The following is a 15,000-nucleotide window of genomic DNA, read 5'->3' on the forward strand; positions in this document are numbered from 1 at the left end:
TAGCAATAAATAAATCAGCAAAATTCTTTCTAATATTTTAGATAGAAGAAACATTTCTTCTATCTAAAATATTAGAAAGAATGTACCCTTCTATCCAAATCCAATTTGCATCGATAAAATAAATCCAAATTCCAGTAGTAGATGAATAATTGCAAATTTGTGTGTGTACGAGATTAGAATAACTTCAAAATAACTGACATAATTTTGTATTTTTCCTGATCAGAAAAATACATGAAAAAGAAAGGAGGTAGAAAAATTTTTGGATTTATGGTTAAAGAAGAAAAAGAAGAAAACAGGGGTTCTGTTGAATTTCAAGTATTCAGTTTCACCAATAAGATACGGAGACTTGCTTCACATTTGGAATTACACAAAAAAGATTTTTCATCGGAAAGAGGTCTACGAAGACTTTTGGGAAAACGTCGACGTTTGCTGGCTTATTTGGCAAAGAAAAATAGAGTACGTTATAAGAAATTAATCGGTCAGTTGAATATTCGGGAGCAGTAATTTAATCGTTCAAATTTTTTTCTTGTTTTATTATTTTTTTAGTAGTCTTATAGTAGTCTTAGATTTTTCATTTTGATGAGCCTCGCTTTGAGGAATTCATGGAATAATCCATTTTCATGGAATAATGAATTAAGGAAGAAAGGATATGAGTCTACCGCTTACAAGAAAAGATCTCATGATAGTCAATATGGGCCCTCAACACCCATCAATGCATGGTGTTCTTCGACTGATCGTTACTCTCGATGGTGAGGATGTTATTGATTGTGAACCCATATTAGGGTATTTACACAGAGGAATGGAAAAAATCGCGGAAAACCGAACTATTATACAATACTTACCTTATGTAACAAGGATATAGAGAGATTGTAGAAAGGGGATAGGATAGTTATTTTTGCAAGAGACTTGTTGTAAATTCCTTAACTTAAGAAAGAAAAAAGAATAAAAACACAGATACATAACATAAAAAAAAGAATAAATAAGACGAGATTCGACCTCCCCCTACATATTTAATTTCCTCTCCTATACAAAAACTAGCAAGACCCACTCCATTGGTAATTCCATCAATAACACCCTTATCAAAAAACTCCGTGAGTTCGGTTAACCCTCTTATACCGAGGGTAAAGACCCTAGTATAGAAAATATCTATATAACCACGATTATATGACCAACTGTATATATTTTTTTTTACTTGATCTAAAAATTCTTTTTTAGGATTTCCTTTGTAAAAAGAGTTTATTAAATCCAAATTCTGAAAAAAAGAATAAGCGGATCCATAGAAGATATATGCTATGAATAAACCAAAGATAGCTAGACTTACAGAAGAAATTGCATTAGTAATAAATTCATATGAATTTACAAAAGAATTAGAACTTTCCTGGGTAAAGTTTATTGAGGGAGTTAACCACTTTGATAATATGGTTAACTCTGCTATTCCATTACCAATTCCTCCATTATCAAAAGAGATTCCTATGAATCCAATGAACAAAGTGAAAAGTAGTAATATAAGAAGAGGAAATAACATAGTATTTCCCGTTTCATGCGGATAGGCAAAAGTTTTTTTAGCCCCAAAAGACGTAGTAAAGGATCCTATCCTATTTCTTGTATTACCTTGAATTTTTGGTATATTTTGTGAAAAAAAAGAAACTCCACTCTTCGTTGTTGATAAAACGAAATCCCTATTCACTCCTTTGGGTATCCTTTTTCCCCATAAGGATATTGAATACAAGGAACTCTCTTTAGTGCTACTGTAATTTTGAAAATGAACACGCAAATACCCATCAAATGTAAGTAAATATATCCGAAACATATAAAAGGCAGTTAATCCTGCAGTAAAGGAGGCTATTATTCCAAAAAAGGGCGAATACAACCAACTATTACTAAGGATTTCATCTTTGGACCAGAAGCAAGCAAGAGGTGGAATACCACAAAGAGAAAGTGTACCCCATAAAAAAGTAGTTCTTGTGATTGGAATGTATTTTCTTAAACCGCCCATAAGAACCATATTTTGACTTTTATCTGGTGAATATCCAACAAGAGGTTCCATTGAATGAATAACGGATCCGGATCCCAAGAACAATAAAGCTTTTGAATAAGCATGAGTGATCAAATGGAATAAAGCAGCTTGATAAGAACCTATACCTAGAGCTAACATCATATAACCCAATTGAGACATTGTAGAATAGGCTAAGCTTCTTTTAATATCTCTCTGAGCAAGAGCTAAAGTAGCTCCTAAGAATAGTGTTATTGTACCTACTAAAGAAATAAAACTCATTATCAAAGGTAAAGATATGAAAAGAGGAAGAAGTCGAGCTAGAAGAAAAATTCCCGCAGCAACCATAGTTGCTGCGTGTATAAGAGCCGAAATAGGAGTGGGCCCTTCCATAGCATCGGGTAACCATACGTGAAGAGGGAATTGTGCGGATTTCGCAACTGCACCAAGGAATAATAAAAAAGCACACAAAGTAGTAAGTAAAGAGTTAATTCCATTATTAGGAATCCAGTTATTAGCTATTTTGAACAAATCCCTAAACTCTAAACTACCTGTTATCCAAAAAAAACCTAAAATTCCTAATAATAGACCAAAATCCCCTACACGATTAGTTACAAAAGCTTTTTGACAAGCACTCGCTGCGATTGGTCGTGTAAACCAAAAGCCTATCAATAAATAAGAACACATTCCCACGAGTTCCCAAAAAAAATAAATTTGTATCAAATTGGAGCTAGTAACCAATCCCAACATGGAAGTATTGAAAAAACTTATATAAACAAAAAATCTCAAATATCCTTCATCGTGAGACATATAACCATCACTATAAATAAGAACCAGGATTCCTACAGTAGTAATTAGTATTAACATAATAGAAGTAAGTGGGTCAATCAAGTATCCAAATTCTAAAGAAAAATCATTATTGACGGTCCAAGACCATAGATATTGATAGATCGAACTTCCATTTATTTGTTGAATAGACAGTTGAACTGAGAATACCATAGCTATACTTAAGAGTAAAACACTAGGAAAAGCCCATATGCGACGAAGATTTTTTGTTGCTGTCGGAATAAGAATAAGGCCAAATCCCATTGACATAATAACTGGAAGTGGGAGAAGAGGGATTACCCATGCATATTGATATGTATGTTCCATAAGAAAAGAAATTGCAATTTTTACTTCAATTTTTACTTCAATTTTTCTATAAAATTGTTTCCGATTCACCAAACCAATTCTTATCTCTTTCTGAAAGAATAAATAAAAAGAATAAGAAAAAATACTGAAATTCTTAATTTTTCCAAAATTTATCTCATTGAAATAATTAAAAATTAAGAATGGGTTTAGTTGGTTAAATTAAAAAAGTTAATAAAATAACTAGGTAACGAAGTTATTTTATTAACTAAATAAAGATATTTATAAAAATAAAAAAAAAAAAGTGGAATCATTTTACTTTCTATTCATAATTCATTTTTATATTTCTTTAAAACAAAGATGAAACAGCTCTCTTGTTCCATAATTAACTGATTGAGTGAATTCCAATGAAAACCTATGTTTATAAGAAATTATCGAATAGTCCTTACTTCATATAGAACTAAAATTCTAATGACTATAAATTACCTAAGTTTTAGAATGTCTTGTTTAAGAGACTCAGTATTTTTTGTTTTGATTGGAATTCCTTTCCTTTATGGAATACCATTCTGAACTTAATTAACTATTTTCATTTTCCCTTCTTTTTATCCCCCCGTCTTATCTTATATGGGGGATAGGCTTCCATACCATATATCTATATATGGAGTATACTTGATATATAAATAGATATAAATAGATTTAAATGAGAAACCCTTCTATATATTCTATATTATTAAAAAAAAAGTATAAAATATATAAAGAAAAAATGTTAAAAAATTCTTGTTGTCTTATCCGCATTAGACAAAATGAAGTAAAAAATAATTCAAAATTTAAGTATCTTTCAGTATCTAAGTATAAATACTAATAAAAAGAAGAAAGAAGGATTGATTTGCAAGCAATAGATGTCTTTCACATACAACTAGAAAAAAGTAATTTCCTTTTTGAATGGCAGTTCCAAAAAAACGTACTTCAATGTCAAAAAAGCGTATTCGTAAAAATATTTGGAAGAAAAAGACTTATTTTTCCATAGTACAATCTTATTCTTTAGTAAAATCAAGATCATTTTCGAGCGGTAATGAGCATCCAAAACCAAAGGGTTTTTCTGGGCAACAAACAAATAATAAGATTTTGGAATAATATGAATTGACTTATCAAAAAAGAATTCCAATTATTTAATAATTTGGATTCTTCTTTGAATGTACTTTTATGTGTCGAATTACTCGGTACAATATTCTTAGAACAAAAAACCCCTCTTATCTTATATATACAAGAAAAAAAAAGTTTTGTTTGGTATACTGTGTGCTAAGTATTCTTTTCCTATCAATGAACTTTTCATAATTTTCCTAATAGAATCCTCATATTCTATTAGGAAAATTATGAAAAGTGGAGTATTCTTACAATAGGACTTACAACTTCCACCTATCTTCTCCAAAATCATAAGGTTAGTAAATCTTATTAATAAGAGCATAAAGACTTTCATTCTAGAAATTTTTAAAAAATCCAAAAAGCCTTTTCTATTTATCCATTTTATTTTAATTTCATCATTAAATAGAAACCCTTTTGGATTTTTTTCATTGTATTGAAAGAATTTTCAAAATGTAAAGGGGAAATTAATTAGAAAAAATTAGTTCTATAATTGCAAGTTAGAAAAAAGAAGTTCCAACTCTTTCAAGCAGTGTTTGTGTTTCTATTGGGCAAAGCAAGAGTTTATTGTAAAAAAAAAAAATGGAAACGATACTACCAAACGAAGTCTATTTTAATGAAAACTCTAATGTTCCTAAATTTTATGGACTTTCCCAATATCGACGATTCCCAAGATAATAGCTATTATTCTTTTAAGTTACCTATTATTTGAAGTTAGCCGCCATGGTGAAATTGGTAGACACGCTGCTCTTAGGAAGCAGTGCTCAAGCATCTCGGTTCGAATCCGAGTGGCGGCATTCTTGAAAAAGAATACAATAGATTAGAAATCAATTCGAAATTTACAATTTTGTAATGGACCTTCCCCTTATGCTATTTGCAACTTTAGAACATATACTAACTCATATCTCTTTCTCAACGATTTCAATTGTGATTACGATTCATTTTATAACCTTATTAGTTCGTGAACTTGGAGGATTACGCGATTCGTCAGAAAAAGGAATGATAGTTACTTTTTTCTCTATAACAGGATTCTTAGTTTCTCGTTGGGCTTCCTCGGGACATTTTCCATTAAGTAATTTATATGAGTCATTGATCTTCCTTTCATGGGCCCTGTATATTCTTCATACCATTCCTAAAATACAGAACTCTAAAAATGATTTAAGCACAATAACTACGCCAAGTACTATTTTAACGCAAGGCTTTGCCACATCGGGTCTTTTAACTGAAATGCATCAATCCACGATACTAGTACCTGCTCTACAATCTCAGTGGTTAATGATGCATGTCAGTATGATGTTATTAAGCTATGCAACTCTTTTGTGCGGATCCTTATTATCTGCCGCTATTCTAATCATTAGATTTCGAAATAATTTCCATTTCTTTTCTAAAAAGAAAAAAAATGTTTTAAATAAAACATTTTTCTTTAGTGATATTAAATATTTTTATGCAAAAAGAAGTGCTTTAAAAAGAACCTCTGTCCCTTCATTTCCAAATTATTACAAATATCAATTAACGGAGCGTTTGGATTCTTGGAGTTATCGTGTCATTAGCCTAGGATTTACCCTTTTAACCGTAGGTATTCTTTGTGGAGCAGTATGGGCTAATGAGGCCTGGGGATCCTATTGGAATTGGGATCCTAAGGAAACTTGGGCATTTATTACTTGGACCATATTCGCAATTTATTTACATAGTAGAACAAATCCAAATTGGAAGGGTACGAATTCTGCACTTATAGCTTTGATAGGATTTCTTATAATTTGGATTTGTTATTTTGGTATAAATCTATTAGGAATAGGCTTACATAGTTATGGTTCGTTTACATTAACACCTAAATGATTACATAAAATAAAACCTTCATGAAATGAAGGTTTTTACTTTTATGTTTTATTTGAGAACCCCTTGAACGCCTTATCAAAGGGTTCTCAAAAATTCGAGATAGATCTAATTATACTTTTTTACTTATTTCTGCATTATATACTTTTTTACTTATTTCTGCATTAATAGAGCAGACGAGTAAAAAAAAGCAAACCTATTTAGGATAATAATTGGATAAGAGAGCCTCTACCCTGTCAACGGATAGGGAGAGAACAAAATCTGGATAAATACCAATTCCTATTACTGGTAAAAAGATACAGATTAAAATAAAGAGTTCTCGTGGTCCAGAATCCACAAAATTTGCGTTTGGAACATTAAATAGCTTGTATCCATAGAACATCTGGCGTAACATAGATAATAAATAAATAGGAGTTAATATCATTCCAATTGCCATTACAAAAGTAATTAGTGTTTTTGGCATTAACAGAAATTTTGGACTAGTAATTAGTCCAAAAAATACTACTAATTCTGCGACAAAACCACTCATTCCTGGTAAGGCAAGAGAAGCCATTGAAAAGCTACTAAACATGGTAAAAATTTTAGGCATTGGGATAGATATTCCCCCCAGTTCTTCGAGATAAACAAGACGCATTCTATCAGAAGCGGTTCCTGCCAAGAAAAAAAGTGTAGCACCAATAAATCCATGGGATAATATTTGTAAAATAGCTCCATTGAGTCCAATGTTGGTTATGGAACCAATTCCTATAATTATGAAACCCATGTGAGATACAGAGGAATAAGCTATTCTTTTTTTGAAATTTCGTTGACCAAGAGAAGTTGAAGCTGCATAGATTATTTGGATCGCTCCTATTATTACTAACCAGGGCGAAAATAGATAATGAGCATGAGGTAACAATTCCATGTTGATCCGAATCAATCCATATGCTCCCATCTTTAATAATATTCCCGCTAAAAGCATACATGTACTATAATGTGCTTCCCCATGGGTATCTGGTAACCACGTATGTAGGGGTATAATCGGCAATTTGACAGCATAAGCAATAAGGAAGCCAAAATATAAAAGTATTTCCAAGGTTGCAGGGTATGATTGATTAATTAATCTTTCCAAATCTAATCCTGGTTCGTTGGAACCATATAAGCCCATACCCAGAACTCCGATTAAGAAAAAAATGGAACCGCCTGCAGTATACAAAATAAACTTTGTAGCTGAATATAGACGCCTCTTCCCCCCCCACATGGATAAAAGTAAGTAAACAGGAATTAATTCTAACTCCCACATGATAAAAAAAAGTAAAAGGTCTCGCGAAGAAAATAATCCTATTTGACCACTATACATTGCGAGCATCAGGAAATAGAATAATCGCGAATTCCGTGTAATTGGCCAAGCTGCTAAAGTAGCTAAAGTAGTGATAAATCCTGTCAATAAAATAGATCCTAATGAAAGTCCATCGATTCCCAATCTCCAGTGGAAATCGAAGACATCTATCCATTTATAATCCTCCTTTAATTGGATTAAGGGATCCTCCAGTTGGAAATGATAACAGAACGCATAAGTCATTAGAAGGAATTCTAATAAACAAATAGATATAGTATACCACCTAACGACTTTGTTTCCCTTATGAGGTAAAAAGAAAATTAATGAACCTGCAAATATCGGCAAAACAACAAGTATTGTTAACCAAGGAAAATAACTCATGATAAAGTGATAAAGACAAGATACGTTTTGACCAGAAAAGCCCGTGCTCGATTATTTCGAGCACAGGCTTCTTCGGTAAAGAGGAATCAGACGATTCGAGTGAAGTTTTTTGTAACGTATCAATAAGATAGAGCCATGCTACGTGTTGTTTCAGGCCCTAAATAAACGCGGACACTTAAAAAATCTGTCGGGCAGGCAGATTCACATCTCTTACAACCCACACAATCTTCGGTTCTCGGCGCGGAAGCAATTTGCTTGGCTTTACATCCATCCCAGGGTATCATTTCTAATACATCTGTTGGACAAGCTCGTACACATTGAGTGCATCCTATACATGTATCGTAAATTTTTACGGAATGTGACATTGGATCTATAAATTTTTCTTTTCAACATAAAATTTTTCGATCTGGTAAAAATGAAATTAGTACTATAATGAGTCATATGTATTGTAGACACCAGACGAAGCAATGGTTTATCCAAACTTCAAAAAAAAAAATCTATTTTTTAATCTGTTTGTGAGAAAGCGTGAAGAGAGCCAAGAGACTTTAATTTTGGATTTCAACAATAAATAAGAAATAAGAAAGAATTTTACGAATTGTACAGACGAATTCGAATTAGCCAATAAATTGGCTATCGTCTTTTCAATATAAATTATTGCAATATTCAAATTGCAATATCAATGAATTACAAATACAAAAATTCATTTAAGTGAAAAAGAATACTATGCAATAATCTACTAAAAAAAATGGATATTCTCAAATAATACTAAGAAAATAGTATTGATTTCTATTTATTTTAATATGTGCGCCTTTGTTTAGAGGATTCTATGTCTAATTATTCAAAAGTCTAATTATTCAATAAATTAGATTGATTGATACGAGTGGATTTCCTATTACGATGGATGGAAGAAAGAATGGATAGTCCAATAGCGGCTTCAGCAGCTGCAAGGGCTATAACAAAAATTGCGAAAATATCTCCTTTTAATTGGCGACTATCAAATAGATCAGAAAATGTTACGAGATTTAGATTAATTGAATTCAGTATAAGTTCAAGACATATTAGAGCTCTAACCATGTTTCGGCTTGTGATCAATCCATAGATACCAATCGAAAATAAATAGACACTCAAAAAAAGTACATGCTCAAACATCATTAACTAACTCCTTATCAATCTCGATTCATTTCAATATGAGGGCAAGAATTGAACCGATTCAATTAATTACAATAGAACAATTACACAACAAAAGAAAAAAAAAAAAAAAAAAAAGGAGGTATTTGTTGGCAGTAGATGGATTTTACTAAATCAAAATTGTGATTCTTTAGTTATTTATTTTAGATTTGCAATTCTTATAATTTGTACTTTTTCTAAGTTTTCTTATTGCCGAGCCATAGTAATTGCACCTATTAAAGAAACTAGAAGAATTATGGAAATGAGTTCAAACGGAAGATAAAAATCGGTTGCTAAATGAATTCCAATTTGTTGAACATTATTTATGAGACCCTGTTCTACTATTTGGTTTGATCTTGTAGTCCAAAGAATTCCATACCACGACGTATCTGGGATAGTAGTCATTAGTGAAAAAACAATAGTTATACAAACGAGTGAAGTGAACCCATCTCCAATAGTCCAATAATTCTTATCTTTAGACCATTCTGAGCCATTTACGAACATTACAGCGAATATGATCAAGACATTTATGGCTCCCACATAAATAAGAAGTTGTGCGACAGCTACAAAGTAGGAATTTAATAAAAAATAGAATAAGGATATACAAACAAGAACTAATCCCAGCGAAAAGGCAGAATAAATGGGGTTGGTAAGTAATACTACTCCTAGACCCCCTAGTAGAAGAACAAATCCCCCAAATAGCATAAGAATCTCATGTATTGGTCCAGGTAAATCCATTATGGATAAAAAGAAATTAATAGTATAAAATTTTTCATGAACTGACTAAAACTAAAGGATTCAAGGAAGGAAAAAAGGATTAGGGTATTTTTTTGTGTATAAACTTATAGTTATAAATTATATTATATCACGAAAATCTAGTCTGATTTAAAATAAGAAATAATTTCCAATAAGCAGTAGTTTTTCGTTTTTCTTTATAGTTTAATTTTAAAGTTTAATAAAGAATTATTAGATTTTTATAACAGAAAGACAAAATCAAAGTTTAGTAATCAGTAATCGTTCTTGAATTCGAAGATTTTTCTTTGTTTATTTTACTTTCAGACGAATTCCTAATTGTTTGAATTGTGTAATCTCCCATTATGGAGATTGGTAACCGACTTAAAGCAATTTGATTGTAATTCAATTCATGACGATCATAGGTAGAAAGTTCATATTCTTCAGTCATTGATAAACAGCTTGTTGGACAGTACTCAACACAATTGCCACAAAATATACAAACTCCGAAATCAATACTATAATTAAGCAATTGTTTTCTTTTAATATCCTTTTCAAATCTCCAATCCACAACGGGTAAATCTATCGGACATACGCGAACACATACTTCACAAGCAATACATTTATCAAATTCAAAGTGGATTCGCCCTCGGAAACGCTCTGGTGTAATTGATTTTTCATAAGGGTAGTGAATCGTTATAGGTAAACGATTTGTGTGGGATAAGGTAGTTATGAAACTTTGACCTATGTACCTTGTAGCACGTATTGTTTGTTGACCATAACTCATGAACCCAGTTACCATAGGGAACATATTCATTCTAAATATCTATGAAAAAGATATGTTTCTTTCTCTTGTTTGAGAGAGCTTTTGTGTTGAAAATATTCTTACTATTATTGTATTATCTTATTTATAGTGAAACAAGTTGAGAAGAGGTTGTTAATAAGAGATTGCCCAGGGAAATAGGTAAAAGAAATTTCCATCCAAGATTTAATAACTGATCCATTCTCATCCTCGGTAAAGTCCATCTTATTGTGATAGAAATGAAGAGAAATAAATAAGCTTTAGTTAATGTAATAAATATACCCATTGTCATTTCCAAAATTCCAACTGCTTTATTCATTTGGAAAAAATCAAAAAAGGATATATAGGGAATAGATAAATTCCACCCGCCCAAGTAGAGAACTGTTACAAATAAAGAAGAAACTAATAAATTTAGGTAAGAAACAAGATAAAATAAACCATATTTGATACCGGAATATTCAGTTTGGTAACCTGCTACTAATTCTTCCTCCGCTTCTGGTAAATCAAAGGGTAATCTTTCACATTCTGCCAAAGAAGAAATTAAAAAAACCAGAAAACCTATAGGCTGACGCCAAATATTCCATCCAAAAAAACCGTATTTTGACTGTGCTTCAACTATATCAACTGTACTTGAACTGTTAGATAATCATAGTCGGTGATAACATCACAGTTCCCACCGCTATTTCAAAACCGTACATGAAACCTTAGCTTCATACGGCTTCTCTATGATCAGAAAAAGGAAAGGACTGTTTTGTTCCTAGCCCCGGGGGCGTAGATAGAATTAGATAAAATAAAATAGATTTGAAAGTCCTAAATTAGACCAAAGGAATTCCGTCTGCTAGAATAAGAAAAAGCGCTTCCGAATTGATCTCATCCTTTATAATATAATGAAAATTTTTCTTTGTTCAGTAATAACTTAATCTTGGAATAAAACACTTGTTACTTGTTATAGGAATTCAATTAATAAATGGAAAGAGTTGGGTATTAGTTCATGAGCAATTCTGCATGAATATGGATAGAGGAAGGAAATAATGAAAATTTTTTCTAGTGCACTCCATATCTTTTTTACTATTCTTCTTTCCCCAGGGAGGGGGTATTTAAAAAGAAAAAATGGATAAAGGGTTAATTCGTTCTTGATAGCCATTTCCTTAACAAGTGAATGGGAACATACTCTGGATCGGAATCCGAAGAAAGTACTACTTGATAATTTCTACAAATTGCAAGTCCTTATTATGATTCCTTTTATGGGCAAAAATCTCTAATGTTTTAGATTTTCCATTACTAATCCTTTATGTACTTTAGTGTTCCTAACCCTTCACTAACTTTTGGTGGATTCTTCTTATGGATTATTAAGTTATAGTAATAACTAGGAGTATTCTAGTAATGGAATTCCATATCGTGAATCCTTTATTCTTGGCCGCTTCAAGATATGATGACTAATTAAAAAATATCAACCTTGGGATAAAGAGTTTACACTGCTTATGTTTACTTCCACTTTTTTCTTGTACGTAGGAAATGAGATTTTTTCTTTTTACTACAAATTTATAAGCTGTTTTGTTTCACTCATATAGCTATCTAGTTTAACTTACCAACCCAAATACTAAATAAGAAAAGGAATATAAATAGTTAATGGATTTTATAGGAAAAAGATCTATTTATAACGAATCACACGTAGAGATATTGCTAGCACACAAAAAGTTAATGGTATTTCATAACTAATGGATTGAGCAGCAGCTCGTAGACCGCCTGAAAAAGAATATTTATTATTTGAGCTATATCCTGCCATAAGAAGACCAATAGGAGCTATACTTGAAATGGCAATCCATAAAAAAACACCAATACTAAGATCGGCTAAAACAAAATGATATCCCAAAGGGATAACTAAAAAACTTAATAAAACTGATATGACTGCTATAGAGGGTCCAATGCTAAATAAAGAAATATCTCCTCGGGATGGCAGAATATCTTCTTTAAAAAGTAGCTTAGTCCCATCTGCTATAGCTTGAAGCAGGCCCAGGGGGCCAGCATATTCAGGACCAATACGTTGTTGTATCGACGCAGATATTTCTCTTTCTAACCACACAATTACGAGTACCTCTATTGTTATTCCCAAAAGGAGGGTCAAAATGGGTAGAATCGATATCAGTCCATAGACTTCTTTTAATAATTCCAATTTCGAAAAAGAATTGATAGTTTCTACCTCTACCCTATCTATTATCATTTCAACGATCAACTTCCCCCATAATGATATCTATACTACCTAATATCGTCATGATATCAGCCAATTTCATTTTTTTAACTAGCTGAGGAAGAATTTGCAAATTAATAAACCCGGGTGGACGGATTTTCCATCTCCAGGGGAAAAGGCTATCATCTCCTACTAGATAAATCCCTAATTCACCTTTTGGGGCTTCTACTCTTACATAAAGCTCTTGTCTTGACAATTCAAAATTGGGCGAAGGTTTTTTACCAAGAAATTTATACTCAAAATCATTCCATTCAGAATTATTTTCTTTCTTAAAGCGTCGGACTTCTAAATTTTCATAAGGTCCTCCAGGAATTTTTTCTACAGCTTGTTGAATTATTTTGATGGATTCCCTCATTTCACCAATTCGTACTAAATAGCGAGCTAACGAATCCCCTTCTTTTTGCCATTGGACTTTCCAATCAAATTGGTTGTAAGACTCATAAGGATCTACTTTACGAAGATCCCATTGTATTCCAGAAGCTCGTAACATCGGTCCCGATAAGCCCCAATTTACTGCTTCTTCTCCGCTAATAAAACCTACTCCTTCAACTCGCTCTAAAAAAATTGGATTCTGTGTAATAAGTTGTTGATATTCAACAACTCCGCGTAAAAAATAATCACAGAAATCTAAACATTTATCGATCCATCCATAAGGTAGATCGGCGGCTACTCCTCCGATGCGAAAGTAATTGTGCATCATTCGCATACCTGTAGCAGCTTCAAATAGATCATATATTAATTCTCTCTCTCTAAAAATATAGAAAAAAGGAGTCTGTGCGCCGAGATCCGCCATAAAAGGTCCAAGCCATAGCAAGTGAGAAGCTATCCGGCTTAATTCTAACATAATTACCCTAATATAGCTGGCTCTTTGTGGTATTTGAATATTCTCCAAGAATTCTGGTGCATTTACTGTTATTGCTTCTGTAAACATAGTAGCTAAATAATCCCACCTTGTTACATAAGGTAAGTATTGTATAATAGTTCGGTTTTCCGCGATTTTTTCCATTCCTCTGTGTAAATACCCTAATATGGGTTCACAATCAATAACATCCTCACCATCGAGAGTAACGATCAGTCGAAGAACACCATGCATTGATGGGTGTTGAGGGCCCATATTGACTATCATGAGATCTTTTCTTGTAAGCGGTAGACTCATATCCTTTCTTCCTTAATTCATTATTCCATGAAAATGGATTATTCCATGAATTCCTCAAAGCGAGGCTCATCAAAATGAAAAATCTAAGACTACTATAAGACTACTAAAAAAATAATAAAACAAGAAAAAAATTTGAACGATTAAATTACTGCTCCCGAATATTCAACTGACCGATTAATTTCTTATAACGTACTCTATTTTTCTTTGCCAAATAAGCCAGCAAACGTCGACGTTTTCCCAAAAGTCTTCGTAGACCTCTTTCCGATGAAAAATCTTTTTTGTGTAATTCCAAATGTGAAGCAAGTCTCCGTATCTTATTGGTGAAACTGAATACTTGAAATTCAACAGAACCCCTGTTTTCTTCTTTTTCTTCTTTAACCATAAATCCAAAAATTTTTCTACCTCCTTTCTTTTTCATGTATTTTTCTGATCAGGAAAAATACAAAATTATGTCAGTTATTTTGAAGTTATTCTAATCTCGTACACACACAAATTTGCAATTATTCATCTACTACTGGAATTTGGATTTATTTTATCGATGCAAATTGGATTTGGATAGAAGGGTACATTCTTTCTAATATTTTAGATAGAAGAAATGTTTCTTCTATCTAAAATATTAGAAAGAATTTTGCTGATTTATTTATTGCTATATGCAATTTATGGAATTGATACACCATTTAATTGATATCATTTAGCAAAATGAAACACAGCATATGCATCCATCTTTTGGCTCGAGAATTTCACGGGATAGAGATATGGTATAAGAAATAGACTATTAAGTAACTCTAAATGAATTGTGGATACATCTGTATCCTTAACATACTGAAACGATTGTCATTATTCGTATCAAACCAATAGCGATTCATACAAGCTAAATCTTCTAATCAATGGTGGGCCAATAATGAATTTTTTTGCATATGTATTAAGACGCTTGGCCTGATTTCGAAATTGTCCAGAGTTTTATATGTTGTTTTCATTGCAAAATGATGGGTCTCCTTCCATAACTTTCCAATTACGAGTACGAGAATTGAAAGACATGAAAATTCTCAATTCTCTACGGCGTCTAGTAGATAGAAACAAGAAAATCAGAAGAATCTTTCTC

This window comes from Triticum urartu, unplaced genomic scaffold, assembly GCF_056163025.1.
Source record: "Triticum urartu cultivar PI428250 unplaced genomic scaffold, HENAU_Tu73 scaffold1, whole genome shotgun sequence".
NCBI lineage: Eukaryota > Viridiplantae > Streptophyta > Magnoliopsida > Poales > Poaceae > Triticum > Triticum urartu.